A 27,088-nucleotide genomic window follows, 5' to 3' on the forward strand; every position below is an offset into this window, starting at 1 on the left:
TTCTTGGGACAGAAGAAACATCAAAAATCAAACTAATTATTGGATCCATTCACTGAAACGTGTGGGCCTAAGATTTCATAAGCACCAGTCATATGAGTCAGTGATAAAAGGTGTCCGACAATATGCCAAGTTATCACATTTGCAGTTCCATGTGGATACTCATTTGTAGCGCTTTTCTCACAGGTTACGGTGCGGTTGTAGTTATCACGCAGGACTGGAGCATCAGGTGTAGTGCATGCGATTCTCAGAGCCCATGTAGCGTCTTGCATCAACCCATTCTTTACAGAGAAAGCGTTTGCTTGGCAGGCCAGGAGCACCCACAGCAAGGTAAATCCCATCCCCTTCATACTGCTCTACGTTTGTGGTGTGAGCCTAGTAGCGGGAATATAAACAGAGATGTCAGAATTTTGCAAAAGTACAACATAAGTACTTCCAACACCTTGACTTAACACTTCCCCAGCCTCAGGCTTTTTGTTAGGATGGTGAACCCACACCTTTTTTCCCATGCTACCGAAGCCTACTTCCCCCCTCAGTGTAGTGTCTGGGGCTTGCTTACTTTCAACCACTAGGGGAACAACTGCTTGCTCACAAATCAACTGTGCAATTTGGTCATATTTGGTTAATGGTACTGCAGATGCACCAGCGTTATGTAAGAGTACCAAAACAGTCCCTCTATAGTCAGGATCAATCACACCTCCCAAAATGTCAGTGCCTTTTTTCGCCAGGCTGGATCGTGCAGCAATGCGTCCATAAGTGCCAGCCGGCAATTTGATGCCAATACCCAGCGAGATGGATTTGGTTTGCCCCGCTGGTATAACATCATCCTCACAGATAGATAGATCAAGCCCAATGCTGCCTGCAGTGGCTTGCACAGGCAGCTTTGCTTCTTTGTCGGTTTTCCACACAACAAGAGACTTTGTGAATTCCACCTTCTCAGTTGTCAGTCTCACAAAGGGTGTCCCAGCGGACGATTTTTCAGTTCAAACAGCGCTTGTGCCAGGTGTTTGGACCACCCCTTGAGAGTGTGAGTCTTAGTCAGCTTCTTTACTTGTTGCTTGAGCAGCCCATTGCTGCGTTCCACCAGAGCAGAGGATTCTGGGTAACGACTGATGTGCAGTGTCCATTTGATGCCTTGTTCTAACGACCAGTCTTGCAAATTGTGTGCAGCAAAATGGCTGCCTTGGTCTGATTGGATTTCATCCGGGATGCCATAGTGCCTAATGAGGTATTCCATTCCTTGCAAGGTAGCACGTTGATCTGCATGGGCGACTGGATAAGCTAACAGCAGTCCAGAGTATGTGTAACGCTCACCTGGCTACCACGGAGGCGCTGACCTGGTCTGGATTGCTGTGACCTCTTCAAGCGTGATGCGCAGGATTCGAAACACCGACTGAACTGGACCCCCAAATCTGGCTTGTCTGGCCCGTAGAAAAATCTTTCTGTAGGTGGAGAAAGGGGATTAACTGACTGCAGAGTATTGTGATTGCTTCCCACCTCCCCTTTGCTCTTCTCTGACCACCTCCGAAATCCCCAATCAAGGCTCACCTTAATGTTTGAATGGATGAGCTCTCCATCCTGCTTCTGGTGCAGGGGCGCGTATTTGACCAGTTACTTCACTGGTTTCGGAAGGTGAAATGCCATAAGTATGCAGTTTAAAAAGTTCCAGAGTAAAGTCTTCTCTTTGTTTACTTTTCTTAACCTGCGATCTGTCCTTTTTTCAGGTGCACAGTGGAAGTGATGCTTCGAGGGATATTGCCGGAGATAAACTCAGGTGAGTTTGTGATAAAATGATCCCTTTAAATGTCTTTGAATCCCTCTAGTAATGTCTTTCTTTTTTCCCCTTAGGGGCCGGGGTGCGGTACCAGGCCAAGAAATGGCGCCGACCTGAAATGAGGAGTGGTTCCGTCAAATATGGCCAGGTAAGTCTTGTGACGGAAAATCAGGCTTTCCTCATTTGTTCCTCCTGCTCACCTTTTGTCTCTTCTTCTCCCCTGCAGGTGCAGAGATGTGGCGGAATGCCCAGAAGGTCGCGGTGGATAGTGAAGAGCCCACGAGGCAGGTGAGTGATGCGCGGCGTTGCTACAAGTAGCGCGATGCTTTTAAAGAATGTCTATCTTCAGGATCGCTGGCGTGATGATTTCGGAGACAGGTAAGAAATTAGATTAAGTTCTTGGTTTTCACCTTTTCTCTTCCCTTCCTTCCTTTCAGGTATCCCAAGATCGAGGCGGGCGTGGCTGGAGGCAAGATGCAGGAGCAGGCACGGTGAGCGTTCAGCTGCTAGAAGCAGAGCAACGCGAAGCACGTGTGGCAGTCCGGGCGTGGTTTAAATAGCCTTGGAAGAAGTTCCAGGTAAGTATTCTTCCACGGTCCCCACCCAAGTAAAATAGTTCCTTTGAGAAAATAGTCCCTCCTAAGCCTCATTTGGCTTGAGGCTTCATGCAGCATGGTCTGCGTCAGGTAAGTGCACCAAACACCCTCTTTTATGAGCCTGGCGCCTATGGCGCCAGGACTGATGTCCAACATGAGCCTGGCGCCAAAGGCGCCAGGACAAAGTCCAAAGAGCCCCTATTAGGGGCCGCTGGGCTTTTACCCGAGGGCATGATGCCTGCTCCCGGGGGTGCTGGGCCTGTCCTGGTGCTCCGGGGGTAGGCATCATGACAGCACTCCTCCCCAAGGCCCCTCCCAAGGTCCTTCCCTCTGGAGGTTTCGGTTTGTTTGGGAAATCCCGATGGAACTTTTTTACCAGCCGAGGTGCATGTACGTGGTCGCTGGGTTCCCAAGACCTTTCCTGAGGTCCGTACCCTTTCCAATCAATTAGATAGAAAAGTTTTGATTTTGAAATTTTAGAATCCAAAATGTTCTTCACCTCGAATTCAGGCTCCCCATCTATCTGAATTGGTTCTGGTGGCTTTATTAATCTGGTTCCTGGTTGCACTGGTTTCAAAAGTGACACATGAAAAACGGGATGAATCCGCATGTTAGCTGGCAGATCGAGCTTGACTGCCACTGGATTAATGATAGCTTTGATCGAATAAGGGCCCAAATACCTTGGATTAAAAGTTCGAGGTCCCTTGAGTAATAAATGTTTGGTAGCCAACCATACTTGGTCTCCTATTTGGTATGAAGGCGTCTCCTTCCGATGCAGATCTGCATTTTTCTTGTATTTTTCTTTCGCTTGTTGCAAATGGGCAGTTGCATTCTTGAATGCTTGAGCTATAGTGGAATGCAAATGGTCTACTGCGGGCATTTCAAGGCTCAGAGGAGAGTCCAGGTCTGAAGTACGAGGGTGATGTCCATATAGGGTGTAAAAGGGGCTTTGTCCAGTTCCAAAGTGCACCGAGTTATTGTATGCATATTCGGCCACCCATAACAAATCTTTCCAATTACCCTCCGATTGGTGCAACATACACCGTAGGTATTGTTCAAGGGTCTTGTTCGTTCTCTCCGTCTGACCATCGGCCTGTGGGTGATGGCTGGTTGAGAGTCTTATGTCGATTTGTGCCAGTTGACAACACCTTTTCCAAAAATGTGAAATAAACTGGCTTCCCCGGTCGGAGACTAATATGGACGGGAATCCATGCAAGCGGATGATATTTTCGAGGAATTCCTTAACAAGGACAGAAGCTGAAGGTAATCCTTTCAACGGAATAAAATGAGCCATTTTAGAAAATAGATCCACCACAACCAGAATAGTATTGTATCCATTACAAGGGGGCAGGTCCGTGATAAAATCTAGTGACAAGGTGTGCCAAGGCGCTGGTGGAATGTCTAAAGGCTGAAGAAGACCGGCGGGTTTTGTCTTTTGGCCTTTGTTTTGGGCGCAAACTCCACAGGACATCACAAAAGATTTAATATCCTTTCACCAGGAAGGCCACCAGAATTGTCGTTTAATTTTTTCCTCAGTTTTGGCAATGCCAGGATGTCCTTCCATCAGGGTATCATGATGACGGGAAATAACCAGTTCTTGTAATTCCTTTTCTGGCAGAAATAAGCGTCCTTGGAAGTAAGGTAGGCCATCGTTGACCGAAAAGTATGACCCCCTTTGGATCCAATCCTGCAAGGCGGTAGAGTCCACGAGTTGTTTTACTCGTGCTTGAATGTCTTCAAAGGTTTGTAAGGAGGTTAATCCCAAAATTCTTTGTTCGGGAATGATCGGCACAGGTTCTGAATTAGTGTCTATTTCTCCCATTCCTATTCTAGATAGTGCGTCTGCTTTGCCATTCTTACAGCCGGGACGGTAAGTGATTACATAATCAAACTCAGCAAAGAACAAAGCCCATCGGAGCTGATGTGATGATTGAGCCTTGGCAGTCTTTAAATATTGTAAATTTCGGTGATCAGTGATCACGGTGATGGTGTGTCTGGCGCCAAGAAGATAATGCCACAAAGCCTTGAAGGCGGACTTAATGGCTAATAATTCCTTATCGGTAATTGCATAATTTACCTCAGGGGGTGAGAACTTTCTGGACCAAAATGCTACAGGATGCAGTTGGTTGGTTTCAGGGTCTCTCTGAGACAGGACAGCTCCCATGGCTAAACTGGACGCGTCATTTTCGACTATGTATGGGAGATCGGGATGCAGGTTTTTCAAAATAGGTGCAGACGTGAATTTAGCTTTCAATTCCTGAAAGGCCTGTTCGGCTTCCTTGGTCCATTCGAAACGTTTATTTTTCCGCAAAAGTGCAGTGATGGGTTGAACTACACGTGGAAATTCCGGAATAAATCTGCGATAAAAATTGGCAAAACCAAGCATGCTTTGGACCCCTTTTACCGAGCTAGGAGATGGCCATTTGAGGATGGCCTCCACTTTCCGTGAGTCCATTCGGACCCCATTAGGTGTCAGGATAAATCCAAGAAACTCCACCTCGGTGGTATGGAAAACACACTTTTCCAGCTAAGCAAACAGTTTGTGTTGGCGCAATTTCTCAAGGACGGCCCGGACATGCTTTCTGTGATCAGATTCCGAAGAGGAGTACACAAGAATGTCATCGATATATACGACAACACAAACATCGATAAGTTCCCGAAGGACATCGTTCATGAAGAATTGGAAGGCAGCAGGCGCGTTGCACAACCCAAAAGGCATCACCTGGTATTCGAATAAACCATATTCTGTACGGAAGGCCGTTTTCCATTCGGCGCCTTCTTTTACTCGCACCAGATGATAAGCCCCCCGGAGATCTAACTTGGTGTATACGCAAGCGTCCTTCACCTGGTCAAGGAGTTCAGGGATCAAAGGCAGAGGGTAACGGTTTTTAACCGTTATCTGGTTCAATGCGCGGTAGTCAATACAAGTTCTAAGGTCGCCTTCTTTTTTGGGCACGAAGAACAAAGCCGAAGATGCCGGGGACTTTGACGGGCGAATGAAACCATTGGCTAGGTATTGATCTAAATATTTTCTCAAATGCCGGTTCTCAGGTTCAGTAAGGGCATAAATCCTGCTACAAGGGGGTTGTGCACCGGGCACCAGATCGATTTGGCAATCGTACGATCTGTGGGGGGGGGGGTAACGTGTTGGCCTGTTCCTTTTGGAAGACGTCCTGAAAGTCTTGGTATTCCGGAGGTAGTTGCATGGAGACAGAGGTTACAGATGCTAGACTAATCTTCAGATTTTGTGGGTAGCATGTTTGTGCACAATCCGGGAAGGTTATTCTCTTTGCTCGCTAATCAATTCTAGGATTGTGTGTCTCTAACCAAGGAATTCCAAGAATAACCTGAAACTGTGGGGCCTTGATTACGTCAAACACAACTGCCTCCCGATGGCTGTCCGGACCAATAAGAGTCACCTCAGTAGTGGAATGTGTTACCGGTCCTGAGGCAATTTCAGTTCCATCGACTGTGGTGATGACATCTTTGCTGGTTTTTGGACGCAGAGGGAGGTTAATCCTAGAGACCAATTCACGATCCACATAGTTTCCTATAGCCCCACTATCGATGTATGTCTTTATTGCATGCAACCGCTTAGACTGTTCCGGATCTACGGAACCATCGGCACAATGAAATCAAGGTCTGAGAGTTAGTTTTCAAGCTCGGCAAGCGGACCCCTACGCTTGTCGGGCAGAGTCGTTTCCCGAAACAGAGTCTTCATGGTTTTTATCAGCGGCTCCTACCACCTTCGTGGGCGGTTTTGCCGGGCAATCTCGTAGAAAGTGTCCAGAGTTCCCACAATAAAGACATAATTTTAACTGCCGCCTCCTTTCACGTTCCTTTTGGGTTAAAGGTCCTCTAACCCCTCCAATTTGCATAGGCTCGGAGACATCGGCACCCTTGGGAGTGACGTGGGTCTTGACCAACACCCGGGTTTCAAACTTGGACCGATCTGCTTTTCGGTTTTGGAGCCTGTGATCCAATTGGACCACTAAGTCTATATATTCTGTGCATTCTTGGGGCGGATTTACGACTTGGGCCAAGACATCTTTAAGTTCTCTGCGTAGACCCCGATAGAATAATGTGATTCTTTTATCCTCTGGCCACCCAGTTTCCACGATTAGTCTGTTAAAGGTTGCTATGTAGGAGAGGAGGTCTTGGTTGCCCTGTCACAGGGATAGAAGTTGATCATCCAGAGTTTGTCCCTGAGAATGTCGAGCAAATAATCTCTCCATGCTTGCTTGAAATCCTTGGAAATCCCGGAGGATTGGGTCATCTTGAGCAACCAGTGGTACTGACCAATCGGCAGCACAGCCGCTAAGGTATGACAACACAAAAGCTACCTTGGTCTGGTCATTAGGGAAGGCCCCAGGTCTGCATAGGAAATGCAAACAACATTGATTCATGAATACGGCGAACCGTTTGGGGTCCACAGCAAAGCGTTCAGGTGGGGCCAGCGGCATATTTCCAGGTAGATTGATTTACACAGGGTTACTTGAAGCCACAGGAACAGAATTCCCCCCTGAACCAGGTAGAGGGGTTTGCCCAGCTTGACCTTGCAATACCTGCCTAGCCAGGTCATCAGTTTGTTCCTTAGATACGATTAGTTCCCTCCTGAGGGCATTAGTCTCTTGACAAGCGGCATGTACTTGGGCCCGTAATTCCCCCAGTAATTGGGCCAACATATCAGTCTCAGAAGTTTCCATAGCACCTGGGTGGGAATTTGTAGGAAGGCTTCGCATTTTGTAACGCTCACCTGGCTCCCACGGAGGCGCTGACCTGGTCTGGATTGCTGTGACCTCTTCAAGCGTGATGCGCAGGATTCGAAACACCGACTGAACTGGACCCCCAAATCTGGCTTGTCTGGCCCGTAGAAAAATCTTTCTGTAGGTGGAGAAAGGGGATTAACTGACTGCAGAGTATTGTGATTGCTTCCCACCTCCCCTTTGCTCTTCTCTGACCACCTCCGAAATCCCCAATCAAGGCTCACCTTAATGTTTGAATGGATGAGCTCTCCATCCTGCTTCTGGTGCAGGGGCGTGTATTTGACCAGTTACTTCACTGGTTTCGGAAGGCGAAATGCCGTAAGTATGCAGTTTAAAAAGTTCCAGAGTAGAGTCTTCTCTTTGTTTGCTTTTCTTAACCTGCGATCTGTCCTTTTTTCAAGTGCAGAGTGGAAGTGATGCTTTCAGGGGTATTGCCGGAGATAAACTCAGGTGAGTTTGTTATAAAATGATCCCTTTAAATGTCTTTGAATCCCTCTAGTAATGTCTTTCTTTTATCCCCTTAGGGGCCGGGGTGCGGTACCAGGCCAAGAAGTGGCGCCGACCCGAAATGAGGAGTGGTTCCGTCAAATATGGCCAGGTAAGTCTTGTGACGGAAAATCAGGCTTTCCTCATTTGTTCCTCCTGCTCACCCTTTGTCTCTTCTTCTCCCCTGCAGGTGCAGAGATGTGGCGGAATGCCCAGAAGGTCGCGGTGGATAGTGAAGAGCCCACGAGGCAGGTGAGTGATGCGCGGCATTGCTACAAGTAGCGTGATGCTTTTAAAGAATGTCTATCTTCAGGATCGCTGGCGTGACGATTCCGGAGACAGGTAAGAAATTAGATTAAGTTCTTGGTTTTCACCTTTTCTCTTACCTTCCTTCCTTTCAGGTATCCCAAGATCGAGGTGGGCGTGGCTGGAGGCAAGATGCAGGAGCAGGCACGGTGAGCGTTCAGCTGCTAGATGCAGAGCAACGCGAAGCACGTGTGGCAGTCCGGGCGTGGTTTAAATAGCCTTGGAAGAAGTTCCAGGTAAGTATTCTTCCACGGTCCCCACCCAAGTAAAATAGTTCCTTTGAGAAAATAGTCCCTCCTAAGCCTCATTTGGCTTGAGGCTTCATGCAGCGTGGTCTGCGTCAGGTAAGTGCACCAAACACCCTCTTTTATGAGCCTGGCGCCTATGGCGCCAAGACAAAGTCCAAAGAGCCCCTATTAGGGGCCGCTGTGCTTTTACCCGAGGGCATGATGCCTGCTCCCGGGGGTGCTGGGCCTGTCCTGGTGCTCCGGGGGTAGGCATCATGACAGCATGTGTCTACCATGGTCAACACATAGTGCTTTCCATTCTCAGGCAGTAAAGGGCCAATGTAGTCAACCTGCCATACGCTAGCAGCTCTTTCACCTCTTCTCAAAGGGCCTTGAGGCTTCCTCTCCAGAGGGTAGTGCTTCCTTTCGCAGCACACGGAACATTGGGAGGCAGATTGTCTGGCTTGATCCATGGTAATGGGCAATTGTCTCCTTTTAGCCCATTGATATGTTCCTGTTTGCCCTAGATGCTCTGAGGTTTGGTGTGCCCAGTCCGCCATTCCTTGCAATACCTCAGCTTCTTCAGGTGTTGTCACTGGGCGAATCTTTGCCATTTGAGCCACTTCGTTGTTGAACAGGGCAGCCAGTGAGGTGTCAGGGGGCATGTGTGCATCGACATGCCCAATGCAGATTTTGCACCTCTCACCTTTGCACCACATCTCTTCCCAGAGGTCCGGCCCTCCCCAGATCGGAGTGTTCTTGATCTGCCAGCTGTCTCTTCTCCATGCCAGTGCCCAATGCGTCAGGCCTTGATACGTGGCCCAACTGTCTGTGTATATGTATGTAGTCTCTGTCTCTTTTGCCTGTTCAATCACAGAGGCCACCGCCTGCAGTTCAGCATATTGACTGGATCCTCCCACACCTTCTCTCATTAGCAGTGTTTCTCGGTGGGGCTGGAATGCAACATCTTGCCAGTGTCTTTGCCCTTTATCATACTTTGCGGTGCCGTCCGTGAACCATGCAGACTTTTGTTCTTCCTCTGTCAATGTATCATAGGCGGGTGCGACTTTGAAGGGAGATTCTGGTAGCGCCACAGGGGTGCTCGGTTCAGGCATCGCTTCCAAATTCACTGCCTCCAGCATTTGTTCTTGCAGTCTGAAACCCCTGTACAGCCAGCTTTCGCACGTTGCTGTAAATACCATTTCCATTTGACATGAGTGGCGTCTTGCGCTCTGCCACTTTTCCCGCTTGCAGCAGTGTCGCGCACCCAGCCCATGATCGGAATTTCTGTGCAAATTGTCACTGGTTGCTCGCCTGTAATTCTCTCAGTCTCGACTAGAGCCCAGTACACTGCAGCAACTTGTTTCTCAAGCGGAGTGTATCTTGTCATGGGATCTGTGAGCTTTCTTGACCAGAACCCTTGTGGCACTCTTTTCTGCCCTTGCTTTTGCCACAAGCTCCACACATTGTAGACAAGAATTTCCAGTTCAAAAGGACAGGTTTTTGTCATGGGGCCCAGCCTGATGTAATTCTGCAAAGTGTCCTTAGCCTGCTGAAAGTCAGACTGTTGCTCTAGGCCCCATGTAAAATCATGTTTCTTTCTGATGACTTTGTAAATGGGTTTCAGTATCAGGCTTAAGTGAGGTATGTGATTTCTCCAAAAACCCATTAACCGAATTAATCTTTGTGCCTCCTTTTTATCTGCTGGTGGAGCCATCTGCTGAACCTTGTCAATTACAGGGTCGGGAATTTTCTTTAATGACCCAGACCAGATTGCGCCTAAGAATTTCAACTCTTGAGCAGGCCCCTGTACCTTTTAGGGATTTATGGCCCACCCCCGGTCTTGCATGTGTGTGATCAACTTTTCCGCAGCTTTTTCTACATGTTCTCACTGGTCAGCACAATGTCATCAATGTAATGAGCAACATACACATCATCCAACTGCACCATCTTTAAGTCTCTGGCAATCAATCCATGACACCGAGTGGGACTATGCAAATACCCCTGGGGCAATTTAGTAAAGGTAAATTGTCTGTCTCCCCAAGTGATAGCAAATTGGTCTTGTGATTCAGTGTCAATATCAATGGAGAAAAATGCATTGGCCAGGTCAAGGACCACATGCCATTCACCCACTTCTTTCGTAAGGTTTTCAATCAGAGTAATGATGTCTGGCACCGCCGCAGCTAAGGGCGGCACCTTCTTATTCAAAATGCGGTAATCAATTGTCAGACGTCACGCCCCATCTGGGCGGCGGACAGGCCAGATAGGTGAGTTGAATGGACTGACTGTCGGCCTCATTATGCCAGCTTTTACCAATGATTCAATAATTTCACCGATCTCTTTATCTCCTCTCCTCCTGGAAACCTGTACTGTTTCACGCACACTGGCTCACAGGAGGAGGTAAATGCAAGGGGGACCATTTGGCATGCGCAACCACCACGGGGTTAACAACTCTCACATGGACCTTCCGATTGCCAAAAACAAATTCACCTAAATATGTAGTCACACTTTTACCCAACAACACATCCATGCCAAGGATATACTTCGGTATATCTGCAATCAAGACATTTGCTGTGAAAGGCAATCCCTTGCCAATTGATATTTTTACATTAAAGGCTTTTGCAACAGTTTCTGCTCCCCCATAACCATTGACTAGAACTCTGGGACCAGATAATTTACTGGGATTGCCATTCAAAATTGTTACCTCAGCTCCTGTGTCTAATAGAGCCAAGACTTGTTTTACTTTCTCATCCAAATACAATGTAAGTGGCACAAAAGGGCGTCTGTCTCTGGGACTGGTTCTCTTTATTAACCGTACCTCAAAGACAGAGCCAGCCTTCAATCAAAAATGGGGTCTGGGACCTCCCACTTGTCCTTTGCTAAATCAGGGTAACCTTTTGCTCGCACTTTGGGCTTCAACACCTCATCTTCAGAGGGTGCAGAGGGCTTAGTTTTTCCTGATCCCTGTTTTCTCAATTTCTTCCATTTCTCAAGCAGCACAGGTGTGGGTTTACCGTCTATCTATTCCCTTGGAATTCCTGCTTTTAGCAGGTCCACCCACATTTGTCTGCGTGTGACCTCAGTGATGTCAGTTTTCTCTTTGGACTTTACATTTTTGCCACACTTTTTCTCTGAGTCATTACTCGCAGCCACTAGGCGCGCCGCTATGCGCACATCCAGCCCTTCTAATTGCCCTAACAGAAGTGCCACTTCACCAATGGGTTTGCCATGCGCTGTACCCAGCAATGAGAGCAATGCTCCCTTCATATGGCTCGGAACGTTTCTCAGCAAGCGAGCGCGCATTCCAGCTGTAAACAACTCCATGTCAGGCCCTGCAAAATTTGCACTGTACAGTGCACACTGTAAATCCATCTCTCTAAGCTGATCTGTTGCTTCTGTTATTGATCCCCAAATGCCCCAATTCTCTTCCATATCCATCAGACTCCCATACAAATTCAATAGGGCAGTCTGAAGCCAATTAAACAAGGAATGCGAGCCTTGCTGCCCTAGTGCACCACGCACTATCTGCCCCAGCATTACATTAGTAGTGAGTGAACCCATTTTTAACAGTTCTTCTGGAGTTAAGAAGATCGCATCTGCACCCGTATCCCACAAACGAAGATACCACTTCAGAAGTGCTTCACCTGCCTTCTGTCTGAATAATTTGGCAACATCTAAAAGTTCAGTCTGTGTATAATCACGAACAATTCTAGTATTCTGAATGTTTCCACCGCCAATTTGGCCTTTTGACTTGTTAGTGATTAACGGCCGCGCTGGATAAACACATTTCTTTGGAGCACATTCCAGCTCCTCTTTGTCAGAGCAGTCTAACTCTGCAAGCCTGACTTCAACAGATTCATTCCAGTCAAATGCTTGTTCAGTTTCACTGTCACTAACTTCACCCGACCATAAATTTGGGTCCCAGTTATCTTTCCTAATTAGTGCGTGAATCCTTTTCTTTGACGGATTGCCCCACCGCTGTCTGTGCTTGTGCGTGGGTACACTCACAGCTAAAGAGGCACACCTGTCCTCCATCTGATCGGCCCGCTTAAGGGTCTCTCTCATAATGATTTGTTGCTCCTGGAGCAGGGAAATCTCATCTGTTAATTTGCGAATCTGCGCCTCTTTCAGCAATTCATTCTCATGCAACTTCCTGAGCACCTGCAGGAATAACCAGCCTATGTTTCCTGCTGCCTTTAGCTCTCGTCTGCATTTCCCAAGTGGCAAACTCTCCAAGCACTCACTAATTACCGCCAGGGAAACATCATTTTCAAGCATGTCCCATGCCCTCGGTGCCGAATACCGATGCAGAATATCTGCCACACCCGACCAAGAATTTGTTGCCGGCCATCCTGGAATGTGGCAGAGTGCACTACCTCCCACATTGCATTCATCTTTTGCTTGTTTTTTCCAGAAAGGCATCGTGCTCGTAAATCCTGCTATCGACTACGCCAAATGTAGTGAAAAAGGAGAACCCGCACCCCCCTGGGACCAGCCCTTAGTGCAAATAAATCACTCCTAATCACCTTCACACACAAGTAAGGTTATACGAAGCATGATGAACTCAGTCTGGAAGACAGCCAATCACACAGAATACATGATGCTTGCCTTTATTTCTATAGTGTCTAGTGAGAACTAAGCAGCAATTTACAGTAATATGGGAATAAAAGTGCAAGCTGGATAATATAAATTGTCAGTCATAGATGAATATGCAATTATTATCTTACGCTCCTATAAAATGTAGATGATGGTACGATCAGATCACCCAGGACCCTCGCCGCTACAGGTGCCCGGCACTCCTCGAGAGAGAGGAGGGGAGGACTGGCCAGCCCCCCACAGTCCTACACCAGAGCAGGGATGTGATGCTAGGAGTCTCGGCCCAGATAGTGCATAGCTGGTCGTCCAGCTACTGTTCCTCTACGCTTCTCACCAACAGCCCAGGGTGAGTCCCTCCCTCACTGGCCCAGGTATAGTTCTCTTATTAGGGGCTGCACGTCAATCATTATGACGTACCAGCTCTTCGAGAAGCTTCTAGACTCACCCTTCAGGGCAGTAAACATGTTTTCGCCTGGAAAGTTACAAGACTGAAAACAGCCAGTCTTGGCTCCCAGGCTTCGTGCACGTTGTTATGGGAAGGCCTGACATTCCTGCGTTACCAATGCACCTGACTCGCAGAGCGAAGACGAGCAAAGCTGTGCAAAGCTGTGCCTGGCTCCCAAGGGCTGCGTAGAGCCTCTTGCAAATGCTAGATGTTTATGTCTTCATGAAGGGCCTTCGCAGTTAAACCCTTACAAGCATGTGGGCTCACCCAGTTCGAGAGGCCTGGCTGATTTCAGCATTTTCCTCCACGCTTCGAATAAGCTCTAATACACACAAGATAGCTCAGTAGGTTAGTGCAAATGCAGGTTACTGCAAGCGCCTAGGAGCTTATCACGACAATCCTGTCTGGTATAATACTAATATTCAGAAAACTGCTGATTGTTTTGTCCAGAGTTGCATGATATATTTGCAACATAACATTAGGAAAGGAACACTGACACACAGCGAACAGCATCAAAACTGTGTACTTCTCAAGCAAGGGCTGTACATGCCCATCTCTGAGGCCTAACAACATTCCACAGATCAGCTGTGCTTTGTGACATCGCTTCCATGGCTGTTCAGTTGTTATGATGATCCGGAAAAATGACACATTACTAGAGACTATGCTCTTTAGGAAGAAAACAGACAAAAATAGCCTTTTACATTACACAAGTTTTCATCCGAACGGATCAAAACAAAATGTACCGTATGGCCAATTTTTACGGATTCGAAGAAATTGTTGCAATTTGAACAAATTCCAAGATCATGCCAACGTCCTTAAGGAAAGATTGGTGGATAGGGGTTATCCAAAAAGACTTCTGAAACAACATTACAAGAGGGCAGCGAACACACACCGAGATATATGTTTTGCACCCAGCAATGACAGGCTGTGTGTCCACGTATTCGCCAATAAGCAATGCACTTAAAAAAAAGCATAAATAAAAACTGCATCTAGTGAAACAGATGGGGAGTCTGGATCAAAAACCACTATTTGCTTTCAAACGCAACACAAATTAAAGACAAGAATTGGTCCACACTTACATGGAGACGGAAGCAGAGCAGACAGTGAGAAACCAATGGGGTTTACCACCCATAGTTGGACACTATAAGTGTGGCAACTGCTCTGCCTGTCCGTTCACAGAGAAAAGGAAATCATTCAAGCATGACAAAGTGAAGTGGAAGATGAAAGGACATACAAATTGCCTCACTAAAAATGCTGTGTACATAATCATGTGTCCATTCAATATGATATTTGTGGGAAAAACATGACAAGTACGTCAAGGCATTTCAGAACACCGGTCATGTGTGCGCAATAAAACTGCAGACAAACCCCTTGTTGACCACTTTAATATGATGGGACATAAAGATCATGACATTAGATGGTTTGTTTTACAAACCATCAGATCAACAAGAGAGGAGACATGTCAACCATGTTACATTGGGCTGAGCAGAGGTGGATTTACTCCCTGGATACTGTGAAACAGGGTTTGTATGTTTTAGGTCTAGTCTAGCACTGGACCACCTTTCTAGTAGCATCCCGCAAAGAATGATGTGAATCACTACCTCTCTGTGGGATTGCTGTTAAGCAGAATCCTGTGCAGTGCCCTTAGGGACCACTACACACAATTAAGACTACAGGTGGCAATACGATATAGTGGTAGCAGTAGCAGAGCCTCCAGGCTTATCTCAAGAGTATATGAGCAGTAGCAGAGATTACATAAAGGGACCACAATTACTGTGACTCAAGCAAACACTGACTCAAGGTTTCAGGTACAAAATATAAGTACATTTATTTTTAAACCATCAGTTATAAACACAACACCTCTATTAAACTTTAAACAAAACCACACGTTAAATATACTACAACTAACCAATTCACTTTGTACAGTATGTCTCAAGGCATGTACCCTGTATTTGAATGAACCGGAGTTATGAACAAAACACGATACCGCGGATACGGTTGCAATCACTTTTTGACAGTTCGGTCTACTCGATAAACATGTATCTGTGACATGAAATGCAAAAAGCACACTTAGCACCTGAGATACCAAGAGGGAGTTGGAGGCAAAAATCACAGGCAATATTTAGGTTAGGCAGACAGTATCCAGAAACACTCAGAAACAGGAGTTCAAAAGTCAAATGGTCGGAGCCAGGTTTAAGTGACACTGGAGACCTGTGCCGAAGATCACACTGTTAGACAGTTCACGATTCAGTGTAGCCCAAAAGTACTTGGATATTGTCAATGTTCGTAATCAAAAGTTATAAGAAGGAGGGTAGACAAGGATGAGCATTGAGGATGAAGAAAAGGGATTCACCCAGTTTTCTCAAGTAGAACACAGTACCTTATTTCCACGATGCATCTGGCACCCTGGCAGTTGTTCCTGTTGGTTTCCCGCAGACCCACGATTCCTGGAGCTTCGTTTTGAAGGAGGACGTCTGAAAGGGGTCTGCACCACACAGGGATGAAGCCGGCAGTAGCAACAACGAAAGAGGTGTGCTCCTTAAAAACAGGAGAGGCTCAGCAGGTGGCTATCCGGACCACTACAGCAGTGTGCAGAGATTTCGATCACGGCGGAGATCTCTGGCTGAAGAAGTTGAGCTGGTTATCCCCACCAGGCTCAAGGGAAGAAGACTCCGGACTGGATCTCCTCTTAGTCGTCGAAGGGTAGATAGCTCAGGACTGCAGCAGGGCTTCACCGGGACGGGGTAGTTGCAGCAGCCGTCGTTCTCTCCGCTTCTCTTCGGTTCCTTGTAGTTCCAGAGGCGATTCTGACTTCTAGCCCAAGAGACCAGCCTTTTATGCGCAAAATCCCCATTCACACAGCCTGGCTGTCAATCACACAGCAGGGGGGTTGTCCGGCCGGGACAACCACCTCAGCCAATCATGGCAAAGTGTGACTTGGGTTTCCTAGGATACCCTGTGCAGGGGGTGACTACACCCCTTTCCCACATTCAGTCTACCTAGACACCCTGGCGCCAAGAGGAGAGCTTCTCTGCAGAAGCCCGCCAAAAGACGGTAAACAAAGAAGGCGAACCTAGTTTTCCGCGCAAAGTAAAACACAAGAAGGACTTTAACAAAAAGAAATGGTGAATAAACCCAACCGGAGCCAAGAGAAAGACGATTTGGTCAAGAGGGTTTATGTTCGAGGCTAATATAACAGCCAAGAACAGGACCACGTTTATCTAACATAATCGTGGTAGAAAAGTTAGGGTAGATACCACTGCCACCAGCCAAGTCTAAATGTTAAAAGAGCGAAACAATGCGCAGGGAGGTACAAACAGAAAAGGGGTATAGATTAGCCCTTTCCAGTACTCCATGCAAAATGGGGTGTACTGGGTCTGTGGTAAAAATGACTATGTAAAGTAAATGGCAACTTTACCTTTCTCTGGGGGACAGTAGTCAGCCCCAGCGAAATGGAGTCAGAGGGAAGTCTTAAAGACAACCCTGGGTTACTACACTAAAGGTGCTGTGTAACCGTACAAGTACATGGGCACCTGGAGTGGTGTGCTCCAGTGCCCAAGATCACACAATGTGTAAAAACACATAGGACAAAATACATGTACGAGTGGAAAAAGAATGTACACTCTTACCAGGTGGAAAAAATAAACTCCAGAAATCCAGCAAAGCTGCTGGGGGACTCACTTAGGTGAGGGAAATTAGCCCTAGAAGGGAAATTAGCCCTAGAAAGGATAAATTAGCCCTAGAAGGAGAATTCTCCTTAACAGTTGCACAATGCATTACATATATGATCCATCATAGGTTTTGGAGCCTACCATCCCTGTATGGGTTGGCGGCCATTGATCATAACACACTCACGCTTTCAGGCCACACCATCACTTGCACTGAATATTACCTGGTGCGAGCCTTTAACTATACATTCACAAATGTGGGATTGAAAGTTGCTCCGAAAAATAGTTTCAAGAAATATATTTTTTTGATACATTATTTTGAAAGTTTTCTTAAACATGTTTTTTTAAACATGTATTTTTCCAAAAAAGTACGCTATAATGCAGCCACAATTGGAGCCTGAGCAGATCACCGTTTTCTGACTTGAGGAAACACAGTCCTCTTTCTAGTCCTAATTAGCATTGTTCAGTAGAACGGTGGCCATGCCCATTTTCCGTGTGTCTGTTACATCTCTTAGGAAACGCTGGTCTTTATTGCACCGTTGGTCTCATGCCCACATTTCCTCTATTTTCCCTCCAACATGGCGGTTGGTAACTATCACAGCATTTCAGCCTTGCAGTGCTGTGCACATACGGAAATTCGGCCCCACGTTGGAAAGCTCTTTATCTGCTCTCCCGAACAACGCGCTGGTGCGTTGCTACTGCTGTCAGCCAACGCTTCGATTCTCATCCAACTCACACCGGCATACACGGCATTACCTGAGTTGCGTTAGACACCGCTCTATCTCCCAGGTCGGTACATGCCGTTTTTCGAGCTCTGCCCAGTTTCTCCTACCACGAGGGAAGTGTTTTCACTCGGGTACAATTGCACAGAGCCTCAGGCATTACGGGCTCCAGGGAGGGTGGTTTCTTTCACATAATCCTTCTCCCTCTAACTTCTAATTGATTTTGTCCACCAATAGCCATCTATGGTTTCCGAAATTCCCTACAAGTCCAGCACACTACACTCATCCATTGCTAAACTCCGACATCAAACACAGGTTTCCTTGGAGTATTACCAGAAACGTTTCTAGCACTTACTTCCCTCTCGTGTTAAACATCTTTGTTCTCTTACGACAGCAAAACTATCACAAGATAAAGAGGTGGTACACAAGGAATTAGGAGTCCAACTTCCTGAAACATGTTTTGATGGTATTACAGTTAACAAATCTATTCTCTAGATATATCCAGCTTACCCTATCTTTCTGATAGTTATCTATAAATTTTTCTCTTTCTAATCTGTGTCAGATATCCGGGTCCTGAGAATGGATTGAAGACATGCCCTCCTCTTCACGACTTTCAGATCAGCTACACGCTACGGACCACACAGGTTTTTTTTCCCCCAGATGGTTTCCCTGGGACATCCCTCTTCTTCTGGTCATTTGAGCCATGGAAGAGAGAGGTTTTTCATGGGGTTTCTCCACTCTTCTCATTTCTAACATCTGATCAGGTTGGTGATTTATTCTATGGGTGTTTGTCAGTTACCGATGGTGCATAACAAATATTACAGTTAGTAACGCCCAAAAAGAATATTATCAGCACATTTGGACAGCCATAGAAGATCTCCCATCATCATGGATCCGGCACAGCAGCAACACATGATTGCAGCTGTGTAGTCTTTAACGGCTAAGGTTCAGACTCTTAAGCAGGAAAATGGTGCCCAGTTGTTCCAAACTCCCTCCAGGTCTGCTTCCTATTGGTCGATTTGATGGCAATCCGCACAAATTAAAAGAATTATGGAATCATGCACCGTGCAGTTTACATTCAAATCAGCTTTTTTCCTAGCGACCGTGATAAAGTGGGACACATCATCGCTAATCTTGCTGGTCCTGCCCTGGCATGGGCAACACCGCTAGTAACCACAAATAATGACCAGTCTTAAATCCATTTTTAGCAAACATGAAATTACTGTTTCAGCACAGGAACAGTTGTTAGACTTTAGGCAAGGGTCTTTGGATTTGCTTTCCTACATTAATAAGTTTAAACAATTGGCGACTGGCACGGCTTGGGCAGATGATGCACTTATCACCTTATTTAGGCATGGCTTAAATGAGGAACTAAAGGATGAAGTCTGACAAATACCTTGTTACCCTAATTTGGCAGAGCTAATCACTCAAGTCATGCAGATGGACTACAGAATTCAAGAAAGACACAGTGAATGGAGGAAGCCCAGAGGTTCACGTAATCCACCAGATTCTTCCATCATGACTCCCAGAGCCCAGGTTTCCGATGAGCGTATGCAGATCGGTACGGCCGGGGTCCTTTGTCTCCAGAAGAACGTAACCGACGTCGAACACAAGGGTTGTGTATGTATTGTGGAGCTAAGGATAATACAGTTACAAACTGCCCATTTACCCCTATCAGAAGACAGGGAAAAGCCCGCACCCTACCGTCAGGGGTACCACGGATAGGGAATCAATGAGTTGTTCCCCGATGACACACACATCATCTCTCATCTCGGAGGTTCCTGAATCTCCTATGGTGGTTCTTAAAATGTCCTTGTTCCTGGATGCTCTCGACTCTATTGAGGTTCCAGCCTTGATCGACAGCGGAGCTGCTGGAAATTTCATTGACGACCACTCGGCTATCAGCCACAAAATACCCCGCTCCGCCAAGTCAGTATCCATACCTGTTGAATTTGTGGTTTCTGGTCCGATCAGTGAACAAACAACACCTTTACGCATGACCATTGATTCTCATACAGAAATTGTCACATCTGACATTATACTTACAGCACATTACCCGGTAATTCTAGGGTTGCCCTGGCTTTGTGTCCATAACCCTTTTATCAATTGGACAGCAGGGACCCTTTCCCTGCTGTCCAATTGATAAATTGGACAGTCAGTGACAGCAGGGACCCTTTCCTTGGGATCTGAGTACTGCCTTTCCCATTGTCTCTCTAGTGGAGCTATAGGGTGTCGTCAGACTCCCACTCCTACGGTATTAGACCCAAAGCCAACTATGCTAAACCATGTTCAAGAGATTCCTGAAACTTCTAGGATATTCCAGCAAGTGTTATCAACCGCGGAATATGCTGAACTTCCTCCACACCGTTGTGATGACTGCTCCATCGAATTGATTCCGGACGCACCTATTCCTTTTGGGGCGGATGTATGTTCTGTCCTTTGGAGAAAAGGAGGTTCTTAAAGAATAGCTTAGAGAGAATTTACAAAACTGTCTAATAGCAGAATCCCCCTCACCTTCTGATGCTTACATGTTTTTTGTGTCCAAGAAGGATACAACAGAACTTAGTCCATGCATTGATTACCGTGTTCTGAATAAAATCACGATACCGGACCATTACAACATGCCCATGATTCCAGACATCCTTGAGGCTGTCAAGGGAGCCAGAATATTCACGAAGCTGGACCTACGAGGAGCTTATCATCTCATCCGAATCAAAGTGGGGGATGAATGGAAGACAGCCTTTCGTACTCCCTTCGGGCATTACGAGTACCGCGTGATGCCCTTCGGACTATCGAATGCAACGGCCATCTTCCAGCATTTTATGGACCACTTATTTTCCAACATTCTACTATATGGTCATCGTATATCTCAATGGCATTCTTATCTTTTCCTCCTCACTGACAGAACATATTGAGCACGTTAGGGAGGTATTACAGCAGTTGTTGGATAGCAACTTGTTTTGCAAGCTGGACAAGTGTGAATTCCATCAAGAGAAGGTTGCCTATTTAGGTTACATCCTATCGGCTGAAGGCATCACTATGGATCCGCGTAAGATCTCAGCCATCTTGGAGTGGCATGCTCCATCCTGCATCAAGGACCTTCAGCTATTTTTAGGATTCGCCAACTTTTACAAGCATTTTATCCCTAACTTCTCTGAGATTATCCTGCCCCTTACCGCTCTCCTAGAAAAAGGAACTGTCTTTCACTGGTCCGATGCTACTCAGAAGGACTTTGATTTTCTAAAAGAACGATTCATTACATGTCCAATTTTGCTTCCCCCTGATAAATCAAAAAGGTTCAACATGGCGGTTTCCCTCCAACATGGCGGTTGGTAACTATCAAAGCATTCCAGCCTTGCAATGCTGTGCACGTACGGAAAAAAACCCCCATGTTGGAAAGCTGTTTGCCCTCCCGAACAATGCACTGGTGCGTTGCTACTGCTGTCAGCCAACGCTTCGATTCTCATCCAACTCACACCGGCATACACAGCATTCCCAAGTTGCGGTCGAGTTACCCAGTTCGGTACGTGCCGTTTTTCAAGCTCCGCCCAGTTTCTCCTACAACGAGGGAAGTGTTTTCACTCGGGTACGTTTGCACAGAGCCTCAGACATTACAGCCTCCAGGGAGGGTGGTTTCATTCATGTAATCATTCTCCCTCTAACTTCTAATTGATTTCGTCCTCCGATAGCCATCTATGGTTTCCAAAATTCCCTACGAGTCCAGCACACTACACTCGTCCTTTGCTAACCTTAGACATCAAACACAGGTATCCTTGGAGTGTTACCGGAAACATTTGTAGCACATACTTCCCTCTCGTGTTAAACATCTTTGTTCTCTTACGACAGCAAAACTATCACAAGATAAAGAGGTGGTACACAAGGAATTAGGAGTCCAACTTCCTGAAACATGTTTTAATGGTATTACAGTTTACAAATCTATTCTCTAGACATATCCTGCTTACCCTATCTTTCTGATAGTTATCTATAATTCTTTGTCTTTCTAATCTGCGTCAGATATCCGCATCCTGAGAATGGATAGAAGGCACGCCCTCCTCTTCACAGGTTTTTTCACCCAGAGGGTTTGCCTGGGACATCCCTCTTCTTCTGGCCATTTAAGCCATGGAAGAGAGAGAGGTTTTTCAGGGGGATTCTCCACTCTTCTCATCTCTAACATCTGATCAGTTTGGTGATTTATCCTATGGGTGTTTGTCAGTTACCGATGGTGCATAACAAATATTACAGTGTCTGATGCGAGGGCGCCGTTCCGTTCACCCATCACACAGTGCAGAAGCTACGTTCCGAACTAATGGGATGATTTTGGTAAGCGCTGCTACTTTGGGCCAATACACTTAGGGTAATTCATAGAATTTCGCACAAAAGTGGCGCACGGGCTGGTGCACAGTGTGCGCGTGCGAATGTCTGCGCCAGCCGCATGCGCTAAAATCAATTTCCGCGCACAGCGTATTCATGGATTTTAGCCTCCAAAACCAGCCATGGCGCAGAGTGGCGCAGCGACCCTGCAGCAGCGCCAGTTACGCCCCCAAGAACGCCCTTGTGCAAGGAAAAGCCATCAAAATTCCCAATTCAGCGCAAAGGGCTGCGCTAACCCTGGACCAGTTTACAGGGCTGCCAAACAGCAAACGCCAAGCGGGGAATGTGTATTACTGGGGTGCGCATGAAGTTTCACACGCGAAAGGGACTGTGTGAGTGGGGTACGTGTATTACTGGGGTTCGTGGGAAGTTTCACACGCGATTTCAGCAGGGTACATATATTACGGGGTTCGCGGGAACTTTCACACGCGAAAGGGCCTGTGCGAGTGGGGTATGTGTATTACGGGGGTGCGCGGGAAGTTTCACATGCGATTGGCCTGGGTACGTGTATTTCAGGGGTGCGCAGGAAGTTTCACACGCAATTGGCCTGGGTATGTGTATTTCAGGGCTGCGCGGGAAGTTTCACACGCGATTGGCCTGGGTACGTGTATTTCAGGGGTACGTGGGAAGTTTCACACACTATTGGGCTGGGTACGTGCATTTCGGGGGTGCACAGGAAGTTTCACACGCGATTGGGCTTGGTAGTGTATTTCAGGGGTGAGCGGGAAATTTCACACTCGATTGGGCTGGGTACGTGTATTTCAGGGATGCGCGGGAAGTTTCACAGGCGATTGGCCTGGGTATGTGTATATCAGGGGTGCGCGGGATGTTTCACACGCGATTGGACTTGGTCCGTGTATTTCAGGGGTGTGCGGGAAGTTTCACACGCGATTGGCCTGGGTACGTGTATTTCGGGGGTGCGTGGGATGTTTCACACGTAATATGGCTTGGTAGTGTATTTCACGGGTGCGCAGGAAGTTTCACACGCGATTGGGCTGGGCATGTGTATTTCAGGGGTGCACAGGAAGTTTCACACGGGATTGGCATGGGTACGTGTATTTCAGGGGTATGCGGGAAGTTTCACACGCAATTGGCCTGGGTACGTGTATTTCGGGGGTGCGCGGGATGTTTCACACGGGATATGGCTTGGTAGTGTATTTCACAGGTGCGCAGGAAGTTTCACACGCGATTGGGCTGGGTATGTGTATTTCAGGGGTGCACGGGAAGTTTCACACGCGATTGGCCTGGGTACGTGTATTTCAGGGGTGCGCGGGAAGTTTCACACGCGATTGGCCTGGGTACGTGTATTTCAGGGGTGCGCGGGAAGTTTCACACGCGATTGGACTTGGTACATGTATTTCAGGAGTGCGCGGGAAGTTTCACACGCGATTGGCCTGGGTACGTGTATTTCGGGGGTGCGCGGGAAGTTTCACACACGATTGGCCTGGGTACGTGTATTTCGGGGGTGCGCGGGAAGTTTTACACGCGATTGGGCTTGGTAGTGTATTTCAGGGCTGCGCGGGAAGTTTCACACGCGATTGGGCTAGGTACGTGTATTTCAGGGGTACGCAGGAAGTTTCACACGCGATTGGTCTGGGTATGTGTATTTCGGGGGTGCGCGGGGAGTCCTACAGGTGAATTGGCAGTGTGGGTCCTCCCAGGTGTCCCCTCTACCCCCTCCACAGCCCCTGCAGGCAGCCCACACCACAGGGGACTACCCTGCACCCCTGGTCATGTCCCGCAGGCAGCCCATCCACCATGGGCATGCCCCCCAGCCAAGCCACATTGCAATATGATCACCAACTCATGTCTCCCAGCACCCCACCCCCCAGCAGTGCAGGGTACCTGCCAGCAGGCCCCCACACATGTCCCCCTGCACCCCCACCCCCCAGCAGTCAGGGGCACCTGCCAGCAGGTCCCCACACATGTCCCCCAGCACCCCCACCCCCCAGCAGTCAGGGGCACCTGCCAGCAGGCCCCCACACATGTCCCACTCATGTCCCCCTGCACCCCCACCCCCCAGCAGTCAGGGGCACCTGCCAGCAGGCCCCCACACATGTCCCCCAGCACCCCCACCCCCCAGCAGTCAGGGGGGCACCTGCCAGCAGGCCCCCACTCATGTCCCACACATGTCCCCTTGCACCCCCACCCCCCAGCAGTGCATGGCACCTGCCAGCAGGCCCCCACACATGTCCCCCAGCACCCCCACCCCCAGCTGTCAGGGGCACATCCCAGCAGGCCCCCACCCATGTCCCACACATGTCCCCCTGCACCCCCACCCCCCAGCAGTGCAGGGCACCTGCCAGCAGGCCTCCACACATGTCCCCCAGCACCGCCACCCCCCAGCAGTCAGGGGCACCTGCCAGCAGGCCCCCACACATGTCCCACTCATGTCCCCCTGCACCCCCAACCCCCAGCAGTCAGGGGCACCTGCCACCAGGCCCCCACTCATGTCCCCCTGCACCCCGACCCCCCAGCAGTCAGGAGACCTGCCAGCAGGCCTCCACACATGTCCCCCAGCACCCCCACCCCCATCATTGACAGGCACCTGCCGGCAGGCCTTGACACATGTCCCCCAGCCAACACGTCATCACAATACAGATCCCTGGCTAATATGGCCACACAAATCCCACCCCACAGCACCCCAGTCCAAACACCCAAACAAGCTTTACGTCCACTCCAAATTGAAATCCCCATTACATGATAGATCACAAATAAGCAGTATGCGCAAGACTCCAAGTCTGTCCGACCCACACAATGGCAACACATGACTGAGAAAACCCACATTGGGACATGCATGAAACCAATGAGAGAAGACCACACATTGAAGTAAGAAACAAACATGTAATCAAGTCAAAATGAAGTGAATGAAATAAAAACACACAATAATGCCAATAATAATGAAAATGCAGCATGTCCCAAAAAATGATGAATAAAAAAAATGAGAATCCAAATTAATCCAAATGAAAATGTGTCCAAAGTCACCGTCCAACAAAGCACATCCAAAGGGAAAGAAAAGCGTAATATCCATTGCTCCATGGTGAAGAAAAATAAAGATGAAGGAGAAAAAATCCACTGTAAAAATATGTATAAATAGCAAATCCAGGGTCCATGAGCCCAATGACATAAATGAAACCTACAATGAAACCTACCTAATTAATAACTATATACAAAAATGTGGGGCATAGTCCATGCGCCCCAAATGAAAGAAAAAAGAAATTAAACTTAACAATAATGAACTATATTCAATGGCGGTGGGCAAGTCCAACGGCTCACTTGTTCATGTCATGGGCCAGGGCATCATCGAACTCATGTTCAATGTCTTGGAGGCGGGCCTGTTCTCTGGCTCCGAGGTCTCGCAGGGATAACGCCATGTCCACCTCCAACTCCCTGCGAATTTCCTCGAGGCACTCAGCCAACCTCAACGCCCTGCGCATGGAGTTCTCCGCCCTGACCATCGTGAGCCGTGCCTCCTCCGCCCGCTGCCGCTCTGCACCTATCTGCTGGCCCAACCGCTGCCACACGGAAGACACTCCCATTCCAGGGTCCTCCTGCCCTCCGGCCGATGCCTGCCCCTCTGATGTAGATTGCCCCGAGCCATGATGCCTCCCACGTTGAGCCTGCAGCTGCCTCCGACGCAACTGCCTCTGCCAGCACGACTGCATCCAGGCTGATGGAATCCACCGACGCCGTCGTGCACGTGCCCTGCTCAATGATGCCGGCACATCCTCCATCTGCTGGGATCCAGTTGCTGTGGTGTCCCCCCCTGCTGGACCTCCGACTCCCGACTGTGGCAGGGATGGGATCCCCACTGAGCTGGCTGCGTTGGTCAGGGCAGGTCCACAGGGAGCCCTGGTGGCATCTGGGCCAGAGGACGGCATGGAGAACGAGTGGCGCATAGTCTCCACAGAGGAGGAGAGGGCCGCCAGAGTGTCCGACACATGTACAAAACCCCTGAACATGGACACTCCCAAATGGGCCATGTTGGCACGCTGCTCTTCGTAACGCGACACCAATCAGGACCTTCTCCATACGGCCAGGGGTCCCCTCGTCCGCAGGTAGAGGAGTGTCAGATGACATGGACATCCCCCCTACCTGCGGACTGGCCTGGGATGGGGCATCCCTGCTGGTGCATGGTGGTGCAGTCACAGGGTCAGGGACAGCAACATGCGCAGGCCCCTCTGCGGTGACCTGTTCTGCCTCCTGCCCCTGGCCCTGGACTGCACCACTTGCACCAGTGGTATCACCCCCATCAGGCTCCATGTGCGGCTCAGTAGCGGCCTCCTCCTCCTCTGTGGAAACCACCAACCTGGATGGCTCCACACCGTCTTCCGCCATTGCAAGCCCCTGTGGGGGCTCACCCACCCCTTCCGCTGCAGCCGTAGTGGCAGACGCAGCACCAGTCCCCTCACTCCCGGACGATGGTAAATTCTGGAAGGGTGACTGGGCCTTGCGTCGCCGGCCGGTGGGGGCATCCCCGCCGCTTTGCTCCACAGCGCCGTCTCCGCCCTCTTCATCACTTGCCGCTGTGTAGAGGGAGACATAGAACACAAGCATCAGGGTACTGTACAATGGTCCCCTAGATAGGAAGCAATAGCAGATGAGTGGCACTGTCAAACATCACTTCCATCATGTCCCTCCACAACACATGTGTCAGTGAAGGCAAAACACATGCAGTAACAGGTATGGCGCATGCTATGAACATTAGCATACATGTCCAAGGGACTCTTGAAACATACAATGGTGGTTTGAAACTCACATGCATCATGGGTCATGCCTATCACATGCACACACTTCACCCTAGTTTCATCCATCTGGCCTCGTACACCCCAGACACAGTGGATACAAGGATGAGTAGGCTGCATCAGTGAATCTGAACATTGTCACAGACATGTGTCATGCATCCATGGCATTTCCAAGTCACAAACACGCAAGTCAGACACACAGACATGGACACCATACATGTCCATGACAGCAGCACCCATCTCTCACACCCCATCTATGTCCAATAACAGAGACAAGAATGCATTAATGTGTGCATTCCCCATGCTGCTCCGCATGTTGCATTGTAACACATGCACCAACCATGTGGTTCACACATTACTGGTCTCACATGCATGACCATGATGTCCCT

The sequence above is a fragment of the Ambystoma mexicanum genome, chromosome 1q, assembly GCF_040938575.1.
Source record: "Ambystoma mexicanum isolate Mex_15411 chromosome 1q, UKY_AmexF1_1, whole genome shotgun sequence".
In the NCBI taxonomy this organism is placed as follows: domain Eukaryota; kingdom Metazoa; phylum Chordata; class Amphibia; order Caudata; family Ambystomatidae; genus Ambystoma; species Ambystoma mexicanum.